A 16,792-nucleotide genomic window follows, 5' to 3' on the forward strand; every position below is an offset into this window, starting at 1 on the left:
GTGTATTATTTCTAAAAATAATAAAAAAATGAAACCAATATTATCAATTAACTGGAGCAACTACATGGTGCAGTAGATGGAGCATTGACCTGGAGTTAGGAAGATCTGAGTTCAAATGTGATCTCAGATTCTTGATGCATACTATCTATGTGACCTTGATTAAGTCACTAAAAATCCTATTGCCTTGTAAAAACTCAGCAAACAAATAAAAAATTAACTAAGTTTTAAAATGTTTTAAATAGATTATCTTATTGGATCTTTAAAACAAGCTCATAAAGTACTACAGAAACAGTCCCCTGCAGGAAACTGAGGATAAAAGCAGTTAAATTATTTAAAAAGGTCACAAAACAAGTTGTTTTCAGAAGTAGGTTTTTGAATCCAGACCTTAGTAGAGTACCCTATTTACTACAAACATTATATACATATGTTTATATTATGTCTGACTATTTATTACATATCTAATACAGATAATCTACTTCTGTATACTGATAGCTCTCTTTATTTCTGTTTGTCTGTCTATATCTATCTCCTGACTCATGACATATGAAAGTGATTCTGGATTCTCGAAATGAAATGTAAGCTTTGGCAGTCTACTTGTACCATACTGGAAAAGTTTGGTTATTTTCTATGAATAAAGACTGAGTCTATTTTTCAAGAAATATCTTAGCCCAATATAAACAGATCTACCTATAGAAGGGAAACTACATAGTGATAAATTTGTGGAAATCCCCTGAAAAAAAAGCAAAATACAGAAAAGCCCTCAATTCTAGGATGGTATTTTCTGCTTCTCTAGTATTGATACAGAAAAATAGAAAATCAGGAAAAGACCTGAGTTCAGATTTGACCCCAAACACTTAATAATTGCTTAGCTGTGTGACCTTGGGCAACTCACTTAACCCCATTGCCTTAAATAAATAATATTAAAAAATAAAATAAAGGTAAAAAAAGGAAAAAGGAAGATAAGAATAGTAAGACAGATAAGAATCATAGTTTTCATCATTCTATAATATTAAACTTAGCTGATTGACTTCAAAATGTGACATCTTTCTTCATTTTAGAACAAGTCATTCTACCAGAAAATTTTATTATTATTTTAGGTATGGTATTAATGTCTGTGTGTGTGTGTGTGTGTGTGTGTGTGTGTGTGTGTGTGTTGGATCCCTATGTATTCATTCTCAGAATAATGCTTTTTAATCAATAAAATAAAATAGGTAATACTGTTAAGGAAGTCAATTGTAATGATTTCTTTTTTTTCTAAATAATAAAGAAAAAAGCCCCGACTCCTGTTTAAGAACATGTAGATGGACTGAATTGTATCCATCATAATATCTTTGCTATAAATGAGAACTTAAGGTTGTGCTACCAAAATGGATTGATGAATTATGGGTTCTTCTTAGAGAGGTAAATAAGGAGCTTGATAGAGTTGGATCTGTCACGATCCCCTAAGGATATTTAAAATAATAGTTTCATGGGAAACTTGACCATCTAAAACTGCACTGTTTATGATCAGTATTTGAAGAGAGACAACCATGAAAATAACTGTGATATAAAAAGCATAAATTAGAGACATGAAAAAAATTCTATGAAAAACTTAATCCTAACCTCCAGATTATATCAACACATATTTTGGTAGTGATTTCAGTGTAAATATGGGCATAGGTTAGGACTGGGAGATATACAATGGATTTTGTACAGATTAGGAATATGAAATGTGACAGATAACTTATAAAGAACTGTTCCATGTTGATATAGCACCAATCAATTTCATTGAAATGAGAATCAAGGAGAATGTACCAAATAATATTACAAAAATGAAACTGATACTATCTTAAATATTATATTAAAATACTTATTTCATTCCTGAATTACCTGTCTATACAAACAGTGCAAGTTGTTAGAGCAGTTAAATCAATCCAAGTCAACAAGTATTTGCTAAATGCTTATGTTTTTTTTTCCAGATCTATATCACCCAGGCTTCTTTTGTTCTAAATCTAGGAAGATATAATGGAAAATAAAAAGATAAATAATAGAATGAAGCTAGATTAAATTATTCACTTAGCCCAGGAATGGCAAGGGGGTTCAGGGGAGATTGAAGAGGTATCCCTGAGGCAGGATGCTATTGCTTCACTCATAATCAGATCCAGGTCACAGTCTGCGGCCCCTGTCTCAGGAAAAGGAGCAGAAGAACAACAAAGTTTACTTCTTGAAGCAGGGACATTCCTCACAGTTCTAGAGTTGAGTGGAATTCTTGTGGTCATTCATAGACCAGTACACAGGCCAGGAGAGTAGTCTTAACCTTCCATAAGACTTTGAAAGAATTACTAATGTACAGGTCACTCGGGTTATCTTTGAAAACAGCTGCAAAAATGCTCAAAAACTGGAGATAATGCATCCTCCACCCTGGAAGCAGAGCCATACCTCATCAAAGAGTTAAAATCAAGTCACATACTGGAGAAATGAACAAACAACAGAAGAAAAATAACCCAATTATAAATGATTACTTTGATGGGAGGATCAAAAGAAATACTCAGAAGAAGATAACAAAGTCTTTGCATCCAAAGCCTCTAAGTAAAATATAAATTGATTTCTGGCTATAGAAGAACTCAAAAAAGATTTTGAAAATCAAGAAAGGGAGGTAGAAAAAAATAGGGAAGATCAATTAGAGTGATACAGGAAATTCATGAAAACTGAGTCAGCAGCTTGGTGAATGAAATATAAAAAATAATGAAGAAAGTAACATCTTAAAAATTAGTTTGAGTGAAATGGAAGAAGTAGTCCAAAAGGCCAATGGGGAGAAGAATAGCTTATAAAGCAGAACTGATCAAATGGGAAAAGGTGATACTAAATTTCTCTGAAGAAAATAATTCCTTAACATATAATATGGAGCTAAGGGATGCTGATGACTTTGTGAGAAATCAAGAAACAATAAAATATAACCAAAAGAATTAAAAATTAGAAAAAAATTTGAAATATCTCATTGGAAAAACAACTGACTTGGAAAACAGATCCAGGATACATAATTTAAAAATTATCGAATATCTGAAAACATTGACCAAAAAAAACTAAAAGAAAAGAAATTAGACATCATTTTGCAAGAAATTTTGCAGGAAAAATGCACTGATATCTCAGAAGCAGAGGGTAAAACAGACATTTAAAGAATCCAGCAGTCACCTTCCTGAAAGAGATCCCCAAATGAAAACAGGAATATTATAACAAATTTCAGAACACCCAAGTCAAGGAGAAAATATTGAAAGCAGTCAGAAAGAAAGAATTCAAATATTGCAGAGCCACAGCCAGCATAACACAAGATTTAACAGTTCTACAGGAAGGGATTGTAGGGCTTGAAATATGATATTTTGTAAGGCAAAGGAACTTGGATTACAACCAATAGTCAAGTACCCAGTAAAACTGAACATACTTTTTCAAGGGAAAAGAATAAATAACTTGAATCTATACTCCCTATACCTCAGGAGCAGAGCTAAAGCAACAAGGATGAAGAAAAAAACCAAAAGAACGCTCACTATAGAAAACTACTTTATAGACAAAAATGATAACAATGCTATGTCTGAGGAAGAAACTAGTAAAAATCACTCACAGGGGAGTTTCAAAATAAATATAACTTGAACTCAATAAAAAAGCTCCTTGATGAGCTTAAAAATGAATTTAAAAAAACTAAGAAGAGAGGAAGAAAAAAAAGAAATTAGAGTCATGCAGGAATGTTATGAAATATTGATCAGAGAATTTAACATCTGTAACAAAGGAAATACAAAAGATAATTGAAGAAAATAAAACCCTGAAAGTTATAATTGAACTACTAGAAACTAATGAATCTAAAAGACTAAAAGATTCCATCAAACAAAATAAAAAATCTGAAAAAAAATTGAAGAATATGTAAAGTAGCTTTTAGTTAAAACAAATGCCCTAGAAAATAGATCCCGAAGAGACAATCTGCAAATCATTGTACTACTAGAAAGCCAAGATCACAAAAAGAACCTGGAAAACATCATGCAGAAAATTATAATGGAAAACTGTCCAAATTTGCTAGAACAAGAAAGCAATATAACCATTGAAAGAATCCAAAGACCCTCTCCAGAAAAAGGTTTTAGAATAAAAGCTCCAAGGGCTGTTATAGCTAAATTCCAGAACTATCAAATAAAGAAGAGAATATTGCAAGCAGCAAAGGAAAACAATTCAAATACAAAGGAAACTCAATTCAACCCACACAGGATCTATCAACCTCAACATTAAAGAATTGGGAAGACCTGGAATATCATATATCAGAGAGCAAAGGACCTGGGAATACAATAAAGAATGTACTACCCTGCAAAATTCAGCATATATTGTCATGGAAACAGATATATGTTCAAGAAAATAAAGGCCTTCCAGAATTTCCTGACACAAAGACCAGAATTGAATGGAGAATTCAGTCACAAAATACATAACTCAAGAGCTACATTAAAAAAAAAAAAAAGAAATGAAAATGGGAAGTAAACACAAAGCAAGATAAAACAAATGTTGGTCAAGACCATCAAGTTGTATACAACCCTAAAAGGAATGATATGATGCTTCTAAATCTTGAGAACATTGTATCTCTTAGGATAATTAACCAGTCACTTATAATTGAAGCGATTGCATTTAAAGGGTATGGGTATAGTTTGGTCTTGTCTCTCCAGTGAAGAGGTTTGAAAAAGTCCTGATGAAAAGTAGGGGTGTTAACTTTAAATTGAATTGTCTTTTTATCCTGTGACCCACTTAAATTCTGTTGTGCTGACAAAAGCTTAGCACTTTTTATAATGAGGTCATCAAAAGTTGAGTTAGTGTCTCCCATTGCTTACAATCATTTCTAAAGTTCTCAGGTGAGACCATCAGAGCCTCCCAGTACTTAGGGATCTTTAAGATTCTTGTTGTTAACTAGATCAGGGTTTTACTTGATCAGTGCTTCAATGAACAAGGGGTTAAGTATCCAGGGTGTGTGTGTGTGGGGGGGATTAAGTGTGAGAGAAAATAGGCCTTGGGGAGAGGATCATAAGCAGTTCAAGAAATCATTTGACTTTGGCTGATACTTTCCTTCATGAAGAGGATTGTGAGTACTTGGAGAGCACTTGAAAAGGGAGTAGGGTGAAAAATGATTATATTATAAATTGATGTAATTTGAGAAAATGTTGCTTATCAAGCAATCAAACAATCAGATACCTTGATAAAAATAAGCAATCAAACTGTGATTGATAATACCTGATTAATAGTGATAGAGTGTTAAAAAACACCAGGGGAAAAGGCACAAAGATTTATACTTTTAGAGGGAAAGGAGGGAGAATGTGAATGCTGAGTAAATTCTATTCAATAGATTTGGCTCAAAGAGGGAATAAGATACATTGCCACTTGGTTTTTTTGCAAGGCAAGTGGGATTAAGTGGCTTGCCCAAGGACACATAGCTAGGTAATTATTAAGTGTTTGAGACCGCATTTGAACCCAGGTAATCCTGACTCCAGAGCGGGTGCTCTATCCACTGTGCCACCTAGCTGCCCCCCCCTTTTTTTAGCTTTCCTACTTGGTTTTAAAAATGTACTCTAATCTACAGGGAAGAGGGGTGGTGGGAAAGGGAAAGATAAGGGAAACAGGAACTGACAAAAGAAAAAGTGAAGGTCTAAACAAAAATAAACTGAAAGTCAAGTTTTTAAAAGAAAAGTCAAAAAGAAAAGGGAGTAAAATCTGGGATCAGGAGGAATAAGAGGAAAGGAAAGAGAAAAATTTTAAATATAGAAAGATATTAAAGAGCCAAATACAGAATTAGTAATCTTAACTGTAAATGTGAATGGGATGAACAGTCCCATAAAATGGAAATGGATAATAGAATGAATTAAAAACCAGAATCCTATAATATATTATTTACAAGAAACACATATGAAGCAGAAAGAAACACACAAGGAAAAGGTAAAAGCTTGGAGTAAAATATATTATTCCTCAGCTGAAATAAAAGAATCGGGGTAGTAATTCTGATCTCAGATAAAGTAAAAGCAAAATCAATCTCATTAAAAGGGATAAGGAAGGAAACTACATCTTCATTAAAGTCACCATTGGTAATGAAGCTATATCATTACTAAATATGTATGTACCCAATGATATAGCATTCACATTTCTAGAGGAAAACCTGAGAGAAGCACAAGGAGACAAAGACAGCAAAACTTTAATTATGGAGGACCTCAATTTCCCACTCTCATAATTAGATATATTTAATCATAAAATAAATAAGAAGGAAGTTAAAAAGGTGAATAAAATCTTAGAAAACTTATACATTATAGCCCTATGGAGAAAAAGGGTATAGAAAATAATATACTTTTTCCTCAGCAGTACATGCCATCTATGCCAAAAGTGACTATGCAATAGGGCACAAGAACCTTATAATCAAATGCAGAAAGGCAGAAGTAATAAATACATACTTCTCAGAACATGATGCAATAAAAATTACATATGATAAAGAATTAAATAACTTTAACATAAATAATGGGTGAATCAAACAGCAAATAATAGAAATAATCAATAATTATATCCAACAAAGTGATAAAAATGAGACATCATACCTAGAATTATGGAATGCAGAAAAGCAATTTTGAGGGAAAACTTTATATCTCTAAATGACTATATGAATAAAATAGAGAAGGAGATCAATGAATGGGGTATGCAACTAAAAAATTCTAGAAAAAAAGCAAATTATAAATTCCCAACTTAATATCAAATAAGAAATTCTGAAAATCAAGGGAGAGAGATTAAGAAAATTGAAAGCAAGAAAACCATTGATCGCATAAATAAAACTAGAGTTATTTTTATGAAAAAGCCAATGAAATAAATAAATTTTTGGTTAATCTGATTAAACAAAGGAAAGAAGATAACCAAATTAACAGCATCAAAATTAAAAGGGTGAACCAGCAGTCAATTAGGAAGAAATTAAAGAGAAAATTTGGAGCTACTTTACCTAACCATATGCCAACAAATTGGATAATCTGAATGAAATGAACATTTAGAAAAACATAAACTACTCAGATTAACAGAAGAGGGAATCAATTTCTTAACCCCATTTCAGGAAAATATTGAAGAAATAATCAATAAACTCCCTAAGAAAATGTCTCCTAGTCCAGATAGATTTACAAGTGAATTCTACCAAACATTTAAGGAATAATTAATTCCTATTCTTCATAAAATTTTAAAAAATAAGAGAAAAAGTTCTGCCAAACTCCTTTTATGACACTGATATGGTGCTGATACCTAAACCAGGAAGAAACAAAACAAAGAAAATAATATACCAATCTCACTAATGAATATTCATCCAGAAATCTTAAATAATGTTTTAGCAGAGACTACAGTAAGGTATTGGTATGATTTTTTGACATGACAAGGTAGGATTTATACAAGATAGGCAGAGATGGTTCAGCATTAGGAAAACAGGCAACATAATTGAACGTGTCACTAGCAAAACTAACAGAAATCATATGATTATCTCAATAGGTGCTGAAAAAGCCTCTGCTAAAATACAACATCCATTTCTGTTAAAAAACACTAGAAGTTTCAGGAATAAATGGAGTTTTCCTTAAAAATAATAAATAGCATCAATATAAAACCATCAATAAATATTATATGCACTGGGAATAAACAGAGCATTTCTACCAAAATCAGGTGTGAAACAAGGATGACCACTCTCACCATTACTATTCAATATATTATTATAAATGTTACCTGTAGCAATAAGAGAAAAAAAGAAGAAATTGAAAGAATCAAAATTGGCAACGAGGAAGCAAAACTTTCACTCTTTGTAGATGATACAATGGTATACTTAGAGAATCTGAGAAAATCATTGAAAAAAACTCCTCCAAACAATGAATAAATTCATAATATGGCAGGATATAAAATAAGCTTCATAAATCATAATCATTTCTGTATATGGAAAAACAAAATTCAAGAGAAAGAGACAGAAAATGAAACTTCAGTTAAAGTAGAAAATATGAACTATTTTGGAATCTACCTCCCAAGACAAACCCAGAAATTGTATGAACGCATTATAAATAATAAGTACTTCTCACCCAAATAAAGTCAGATTGAAATTATTGGAAAACTGCCAATTTTTCATTGTTAGGTTGAGCTAATATAATAAAAATGACAATTCTATCCAAATTTGATTACTTATTCAGTGCCATACCAATCAAATTACCAATTCACTATTTTAGAGCTAGAAAAAATAGTAACAAAATTCATCTAGATCAATAAAAAGTCAAGAATAGCAATGAAACTGAGCAAAGGTAATGTAAAGGAAGGTGGCCTAGCTGCACCAGATTTAAAATTATACCATAAAGTGGCAGTCATCAAAACTGCCTGGTACTGTTTGAGAAATAAAGTATCAGTAGATTAGGATAGATTCAAAAGAAACAGCAGTAAATGACTACAGAAATTTACTGTTTGACAAACCCAAAGACATTATCTTCTGGGATTACAACTCACTATTTGGCAAAAATTGTTGGGAAAACTGGAAAATATTATGGGAAAAACTAAACATAGATCCCCATCTCACACCATATACCAAAATAAGTTCAAGATGGGTACCGAATTTAGACATAAAGGACTACACCATAGATAAATTAATAGATCAATAAATTTTCTATCAGATCTATGGAAAGGGGATAAATTTATGACCAAACTAGAGTTAGATTACATTATAAATTGCAAAATGAATGATTTTGACTATATTAAATTAAATATTTTTTGCACTAATAATATCAATGCTGCCAAAATTAGAAGGAAAGCAGAAATCTGGAAAACAATCTCTAGAGCTAGGAGTTCTGATAAAGGTCTCATTTCTAAAATTTTAAAATTTCTAAAATTCTAAAAAAGAATTGCATCAAATTTATAAAGTTTCAAGTCATTCCCCAATTGATAGTCAAAGAATATGAACAGACAGCTTTCAAATGAAGAAATTAAAGTTATATATAGTCATATGAACAACATCCTCCAAATTATTATTGGATAAATTCAAATTAAAACAAGAATGAAGTATCACCTCACAACTATCAGATTGGCTAATATGAGAAAAAGGGAAAATGATCAGTGTTGGAGAGGTTGTGGGAGGATTGGACCATTGATGCATTGCTGGGGTACAGTATGGAACTATGACCAAGGAGCAATAAAAATATTCATTTCCTTTAACCCAGCAGTTCCAATTCTAGTTTTAAATCAAGAAGAAATCATAAAAAATGGGAAAATTCTCCATGTTCCAAAATATGCAGAGCAGTTCTTTTTGTAGAATTGGAAAATGAGGGGCTGTCCATCAATGGGGGAATGGCTAAACAAGTTAAGATATAGGTACAATGGAATGAATTACAGGAACTATTGCTGAGCAAAGGGAGCAGAACCAAGAGAACAATGTACATGTTAACAACATTGTGAGATGATCAACCTTAATGGAAGCAACTCCTCTCAGCAGTTCAGAGGACTAGAACAACCACATCATATTAGCTATGGACAATGTTATCCCTATCCAGAAGAAGAAAAACCAAACAAAACATAGCAAAAAAACCCTCCAGAATCTTATGAACACTCTATTAAAATCTATCTCTTATGTATCTCTTTCCCTCTCCTATTTCCTCATACTAAAAATGACTAATCTGTAAACACATTTATCAAAAATATATATGTACAATGCTACCCTGACTGTTCACTGCTGACAGGCAGGGTTTTGGAAGGGAAGGTGGAAGGAATTTTGTAACTTAAAACTATACATGTACGTATGTATGAATTAATTAATTAATAATAAAAAAAAACAAACTTGTGCAGTAGAATGGAAGAGGCGAAAGGTGAAGGAAAGTTAGTGAGCCTTACTCTGATCCGAATTGATTCAGAGAGGGAATGATATACACACTTAACTGGCTATAGAAATCTATCTTAAGCTGTTGGAGAGGAAAGAGATGGGAGAAAGGGGTGGGAGAGGGGGGTGAAGTTGATAGAAGGGAGCAAGAATGTGGGAGGGGTAGTCAGATGCAAAACACTTGTGGAGGGACAGGGTGAAAGGAGAGAGGGAATAGAATAAATGGGGGTAGGAGAATAGAATAGAGGGAAATGCATTTATCAATAGTAAGTAACTATGAGGAAAAAATATTGAAACAAGCTTCTCTGATAAAGGTTTCAATTCTGAAACAGAGATTTGAGTCAAATTTGTTAAAAAAAAAAGAGCCGTTCCTCAATTAATAAATGATCAAGAGGTATGAACAGTTTTTAGGATGAGGTAATCAATGAAAGTAATTTCAATCATTTAAAAAATGTCCTAACTCACTAGTGATAGCAGAAATGTGGGTTGAAACAATTCTGAGGTACTACCTTATATCTGTTGAGTTGGTTAACAGGACAGTAGGAAACAATAGCAAATTTTGGAAGGGATGTAGGGAAATTGAGCCATTGATGCATTGTTCAAGAATTTGTGAAATGACTCAATAATTCTGAGGAGAAATTTGGAACTGTGTCAAAGAGCTATAAAATCATGCCTATCCCTTGACCTAGCCTATATTCCTGAAAGAGATGAAACATGGGAAGGAAAGAACCTAAATGTATTAGGATATTTATAACAGTTCTTTTCTGGTAGTGGGAACCTGGAAAGTGAAGGGATGCCCAAAAGATGGAGAATGGCTGAGCAATATGTGAGGGAAATCAAATACTATTGTATTATGGGAAATGAATAATAAGATTCTCTCAGTAAAAAACTTACAGGAGATTTTCTCCACTGCTGGGGGCCCGGGTCCCAGAGCTCCCTCCCAGGGCAGGGCCCTCCCAGGGAGCCAGGAGACTGGGAGACAGGTGGGGGAGGTGGCAATAGGAGCATCGGCCCAAGCAATTTTTCAAGAAAAGGGGAGAACCCGGGAGAGAGAATGGGCTGATCGGGAAGTGGCTCCTGGGGAGGGTGGATCCGGGGGGAGGGGAGCCCCCCAAGCTATGGACGAAAGGCTACTAGGACCGCCCCCTCCAGGCTGGGGCCGAGGAGGCCTGGGGCTAGTAAGTGGAGAGCCAGGGGGACCTGGGGAACCTCCCGGTGGTGGAGAACCTGGAGCGGGTGCTGGGGGGGGGGGGGGGTCCCAGGAGGACGGGGAAAGCAGGACATCGGGGACATCCTGCAGCAGATCATGACCATCACCGACCAAAGCCTGGATGAGGCCCAGGCCAAGAAACATGCCCTAAATTGCCACCGAATGAAACCTGCTCTTTTCAGTGTCCTATGTGAGATTAAAGAGAAGACTGGTATCAGTATCCGAAGCTCACAGGAAGAAGAGCCTGTGGACCCCCAGCTGATGCGTTTGGACAACATGCTTCTGGCAGAAGGGGTGGCAGGACCGGAAAAAGGAGGAGGGTCTGCAGCTGCTGCAGCAGCAGCAGCGGCCTCCGGGGGTGGAGTGTCTCCTGATAGCTCCATGGAGCACTCCCACTATCAAAGTAAACTGGCCCAGATCGCCCATATCTACCATTCTGAGCTGGAGAAGTATGAACAGGCGTGTAATGAGTTCACTACCCATGTGATGAACCTGCTTCGAGAGCAGAGTCGTACACGGCCTGTGGCTCCCAAGGAGATGGAGCGTAGGGTGGGCATCATCCACCGAAAATTCAGTGCCATTCAGAGGCAGCTCAAACAGAGCACATGTGAAGCCGTCATGACCCTTCGCTCACGTTTCCTGGATGCTAGAAGAAAACGCTGTAACTTCAGCAAACAGGCTACTGAGGTCTTAAATGAGTATTTCTACTCTCACCCGAGTAACCCTGATCCCAGTGAAGAGGCCAAGGAGGAGCGTGCCAAGAAGTGTGGGATCACTGTTTCCCAGGTCTCTAACTGCTTTGGCAACAAGCGCATCAGATATAAGAAGAATATTGGGACGTTCCAGGAAGAAGCAAATATCTATGCAGTGAAAACTGCCGTGTCTGTCACTCAAGGGGGCCATAGCCGTGCCAGTCCCCCTACACCTCCCTCTTCTGCAGGTTCTGGTGGTTCTTTCAACCTCTCAGGATCTGGAGACATGTTCCTAGGGCTGCCTGGGCTCAATGCAGACTCCTACCCCAATTCCCAGGTTGAATCGCTCCGACATTCAATGGGCCCTGGGGGCTACGGGGATAACCTTGGGGCAAAGCCAGATGTACAGCCCCCGGGAAATGAGGGCTAATGGTGGCTGGTAGGAGGCAGTGACCTCCCCAACAGAGGGACCTGGGAGTGTTCACTCAGATACATCCAACTAATCCAGTCTCTGAGGTCTCAGGGGTGGGAGCACATGGGGTGACTCTAGGTGAGGCCCCAGATATCCAGTGGACATACCCCACCCAGAGAAGCGCAAGGCAGAGGGGCAAATGGGGTTTTTTCCTCATGAAGAAGGCGTCTCAGAGCTGGGGGGTGTGAACCACAGGGTGGGAAGGATCTCCCAAGAGACCCTTCTCTGTTCCCTCCTCATTCCTACCCTCTACTCTCCTTCTTTCCTTCTCTTTAGTCTCTCTCTCTCTCTCTCTCTCTCTCTCTCTCTCTCTCTCTCTCTCTCTCTCTCTCTCTCTGTCTCTCACTCTCTGACATGACATATTCCTCTTGCCCTCCCCACCCCACCCCACCCCACCCTGCTTGTACAGTCTAGAATTGGGGAGAGACGCCACCCTGCCTGTCTAGTGACGCCAAAAATGGGGACAAAATTTCTGGACAGAGGACACAGGCCATACCCCCTGTGCACCCCGCCCCCTGCCCTCTAAGACAGCTCTTATTACCTCATATGCAGCTCATCTTAAACCAATAGAATCGCTTGGTGGACAAGAGTGTCTGACTCAGATATCTACCTCGGAGGGAGTTTCTGCTACTTTAGAAAAATGTTGACTGGGCTTTGGATTTTTGTTTTCTTTAAAAAAAAAAAAGAAAGAAAGAAAAAGAAAAAAAAACTTACATGAGCAGATGCAATGGGAAATGTAGAACACACAAAGTAACAGCTATGTTGTAGGATGATCAGTTGTGATTGTCCCACCTTTTCTCAGCAATACTATGACCTAAGAGAACTCTGAAGAATTTGTCATAAAGAATGCTATCCATCCCAACAACACAGATAATTGTGTGAATTAAAACCAAAGGATGCATTTTTTTCCCACTTAATTTTTCTTGATGTTTCACATTTTTGGGGGTGAGAAAAAGCATTATGTTCTCTTTTACAACATGACAATTGCAGTTCTCTTCTATATGTCTACATATTTTTAACCAATATTAAGTAACTTGCTTTCTTAAGGAGGGGCAGTGGGATAGGAGAAAGGGAGGGAATTTACAATTTAAGGTTTTGGAAGAAAATATTGAAACTTGCTTTTGCATATAACTGGGGCAAAAAATAAAAAGAAATTTAAGAAAAGAAAATAAGAATTAAAAAAGAAGAGAAAAGAAATTTGCTCTAAATGAGGTACAGTCATCTCCAGAGCAATTAAAGATGAAAATTCAAGGAAGGCAAAATGAAAGAAAAAATATGATTAAAAGATTTGGAAAAAATTATGAAAAAGTAACTTTTTTAGGTCCTGTTTTCAAAGCACTGTGCTAGACCCTAGCATGTAGCATATTTCTTCTTTCATGCTTTCATTAGCTATAATTCCTGATGGTCTCTGACTCTTAGACCAGAGTTCTTTCTGTTACATCACTTTGCCTCCTACACATATATAGAGGAAATTCTGAGGAAATATTAGAAGAAAAGAGGTAATGACAAAGAAAGTAGAGGAGAGGAGGAGGAAAAGTTTAGTGTTATTTCACAAAAATTGAACCAAAATATGATAGGGAACTAAATATTAAATCAGACAGTTAAAAGATATTTCAAAAATCCAAATAAATATTATACTATTTCTAGATGACATGAAAGAATATTAACATTCAGAATATCCATTCCTGTCATTTTTGGAAAAGATCCACCTGCCTGCTCAAAAAGGTTCCATTTTCTCAAGGGATTTTGCCACTGCTTAACCTCCATTTTGTCATTCAGCAATGACATTATTCATGTAAAACTGAAGTTACCAAATAAAAGTGATATCATTTTCATCTTAAGACACTCATTTCACCAGGTATAAAAAAGATAGAGAACAGACACTGATATAATTTATTTCAGGCATGATAAGACAGCATATCCAATGTAATTATGAGTTGTACATAGGGAACTCAAAAACTGTCCAGTGTTAGAAACAATCTTTTATTTAAACCATATGCTTTATATCTAGCAAGAGGTTCTATCTCATTAAAATCTCATCTCTTATCTGCTCCAGAGTTTTCCAGAGCTGCAAAATGTGAAACATGCCTATGAAGATAATCCTAGGTTAACAATGTCAGATAGTGCACTCATCTCCACCCACCAGAATTTTACTGTCAGTATGGTTAAGGATCTCTGTCAATTTGAATAGACCACTTTGAAGGCTGTAAAAGAAATGAGAGCATGACTCATTCTTGTACTGTCATTTATTCAGTGTCTTTACCACTTCCTGGAAATGATGGAGAGACTCCTATATTGTACTTGTAGAAAACACATCCATGCTAATGTCAGACTCCTGAATCATTGAAGTGTTTGAAAGTGAAGAGAACATACCAGAAAAATCTTTTCCTACTACTGAACTACCCATAATCAGCCTTTTAATTCTAACAGGTGAGTCATTATCTCTTTGAAATTATCATCCTACTGATAACATTATAAATGACTGACTCTAGAAATACTTAATCAGGAAAAAAGAAAAGTTGAGAATACTGATGCAGCATTGACAATGACTTTAGCCAAAATGTGAGTGACATGTCATCCCACTCTCAGAAATTTGGAAGAATAAAAGCTTCATATCTGTTTAGCACCTTTGATATTATTAATAAGACTCGGAGTCACAGGGCCAGACTAATACAGTCAATGTTGTGAAAATGATAATCAGCAAAATCTAATATATAGAGCATAATAATATCTAAAAATAAAAAGGCCTCAAAGTCTAGCACAGTGCCATGAAGCTACTACTCCAACTTATCATAATAATTAGTATTTATTTAGTAATTGAAGATCTGTAACTTTTTACAAATGCTTCAATTTATCCAATCCAAAACCTTTGGAGGCAGATGCTAATATTATGCTTAGTTTTAAGATGAGGATGCTCTGGCAGTCTGATGTTAAATGGCTTATCCAGGATCATTCAGTTGATAAAAGACTGAATTTAAATTCTGTCCTTCCTTATTCCAGTTTCAGTAGGTTTATCTACTGTGTCACTAAGCTGATTAATAAATGAATTGTAGGTGTTATACTTTTTTTTTAGTTTATTAAGTATCTGAGGCCATATTTGAACTCAGTTCCTCCTGATTCCAGGGCCAGTACTCTATCCACTATGCCACCTAACTGCCCCAAGTGTTTTACTTATAAGAGGAAACATGAAAACAAAAACATGAATTAGTTATTTAAAACTTAAAAAGACAGGCAATATTACTTCATACTTCATAATTTTATATCTTTGAATGAATATTTCTAAGCTTTCTAAAGACTATTCAAGTAACAAAAGAAATGCAATCCATGGTTCTACGAACTGCATCAAATAAGGTGTATGCTTAAACTAAGATGCTATTCTTCAGTTAATTCATTCTTTTCCAACACTGTGATATCATGGACCATACATAGCATGCTAGATACTTCTATACACCATTATTTCTCAAAATCTATCTAATTTTATGTTCAATGTACATGATACTATCTAACCATCTCAAACTTTGCTGCACCGTTTTGCTTTTTCCTTCAATCTTATCCAACATAAGGGAAAGTAGTCTTTTAGGATAAGTCCCAACTTCTCATCATGTGGCAAAAGTATTTAAGCTTCAACTTTAGTATATGACATTACAGTGAATAATCTGCTTTAATTTCTTTGATTATTGATTGATTTGATCTACTTTTGTCCAAGAGAACCTCAAAAGTCTTCTTCAGCACTGTAGTTCAAAAGCATCAATACTGTGGTGTTTTGATTTCTATATAATCCAACTCAGAGCCATATATTGTCACAGCTTTGTATTTCCCAGGAAGGGAAGTTTCTGTTTTTCTGTATACTGTCTAGATTTGCAATAGTTTTACATCCAAAGAGCAAACCTTTTTTTAATTTCTTAACTGCACAATTGTAATCTGTAATGATCTTTGAGCCTAAGTATATAAAATCTGACATAACTTCCAGTTTTTCTCCCACTATTTGCCCAGAATTTATGGGACCTGTTGACAAATTCTTATTTTTTTTTTGATATCAAACTTTAAGTCAACTTTATTCTTCTTTTCTTTTACCTTCAAGAAGAGGTTTCTTAATTTCTCTTCACTTGCTGACATTAGTGTAAATATTGCAGTTCTGAGTTGATAGTTCTCTGAGCAAAATTAATTCTAGTTTTTGATTCATCTAGGTTTTGATTCATCCAGTCCAGCATTTCACATGATGTTTTCTGCATATAAAGTAAATAAATAAGATGACAATATATAGCTTTATCATAATCCTTTAAATTCTTCAATGAATCAGTTATTCAGCTGTTACTTGCATAAGTATGTATATATGTAAATATTTATGAAAACATATATATATATATATATATATATATATATCCCTTGCTTTTTCCATAATACTGTAAATGCTGACAATTTATGCTCTTGTTCTACTTCTACAGAAACCACCTAGTTCTGATAATTCTCAGTCAAATATTGTTTAACCTTAACTTTGAAAATCTTAAGCATAATGTTTTTGCCATGTGAAACATATGCAAACCTTTAAAATTCTGAACATTCCTTGGCAT

At 35.2% G+C, this 16,792-nt stretch overlaps 1 pseudogene; it reads left to right on the forward strand.

Moving 5' to 3' along the window:
* The first annotated feature begins 10,965 nt into the window (after positions 1–10,965).
* Positions 10,966–12,179, forward strand: LOC141491767 (pre-B-cell leukemia transcription factor 2 pseudogene; annotated as a pseudogene).
* The last annotated feature ends 4,613 nt before the right edge of the window (positions 12,180–16,792 follow it).

This window comes from Macrotis lagotis, chromosome 6 (assembly GCF_037893015.1).
Source record: "Macrotis lagotis isolate mMagLag1 chromosome 6, bilby.v1.9.chrom.fasta, whole genome shotgun sequence".
In the NCBI taxonomy this organism is placed as follows: Eukaryota; Metazoa; Chordata; class Mammalia; order Peramelemorphia; family Peramelidae; genus Macrotis; species Macrotis lagotis.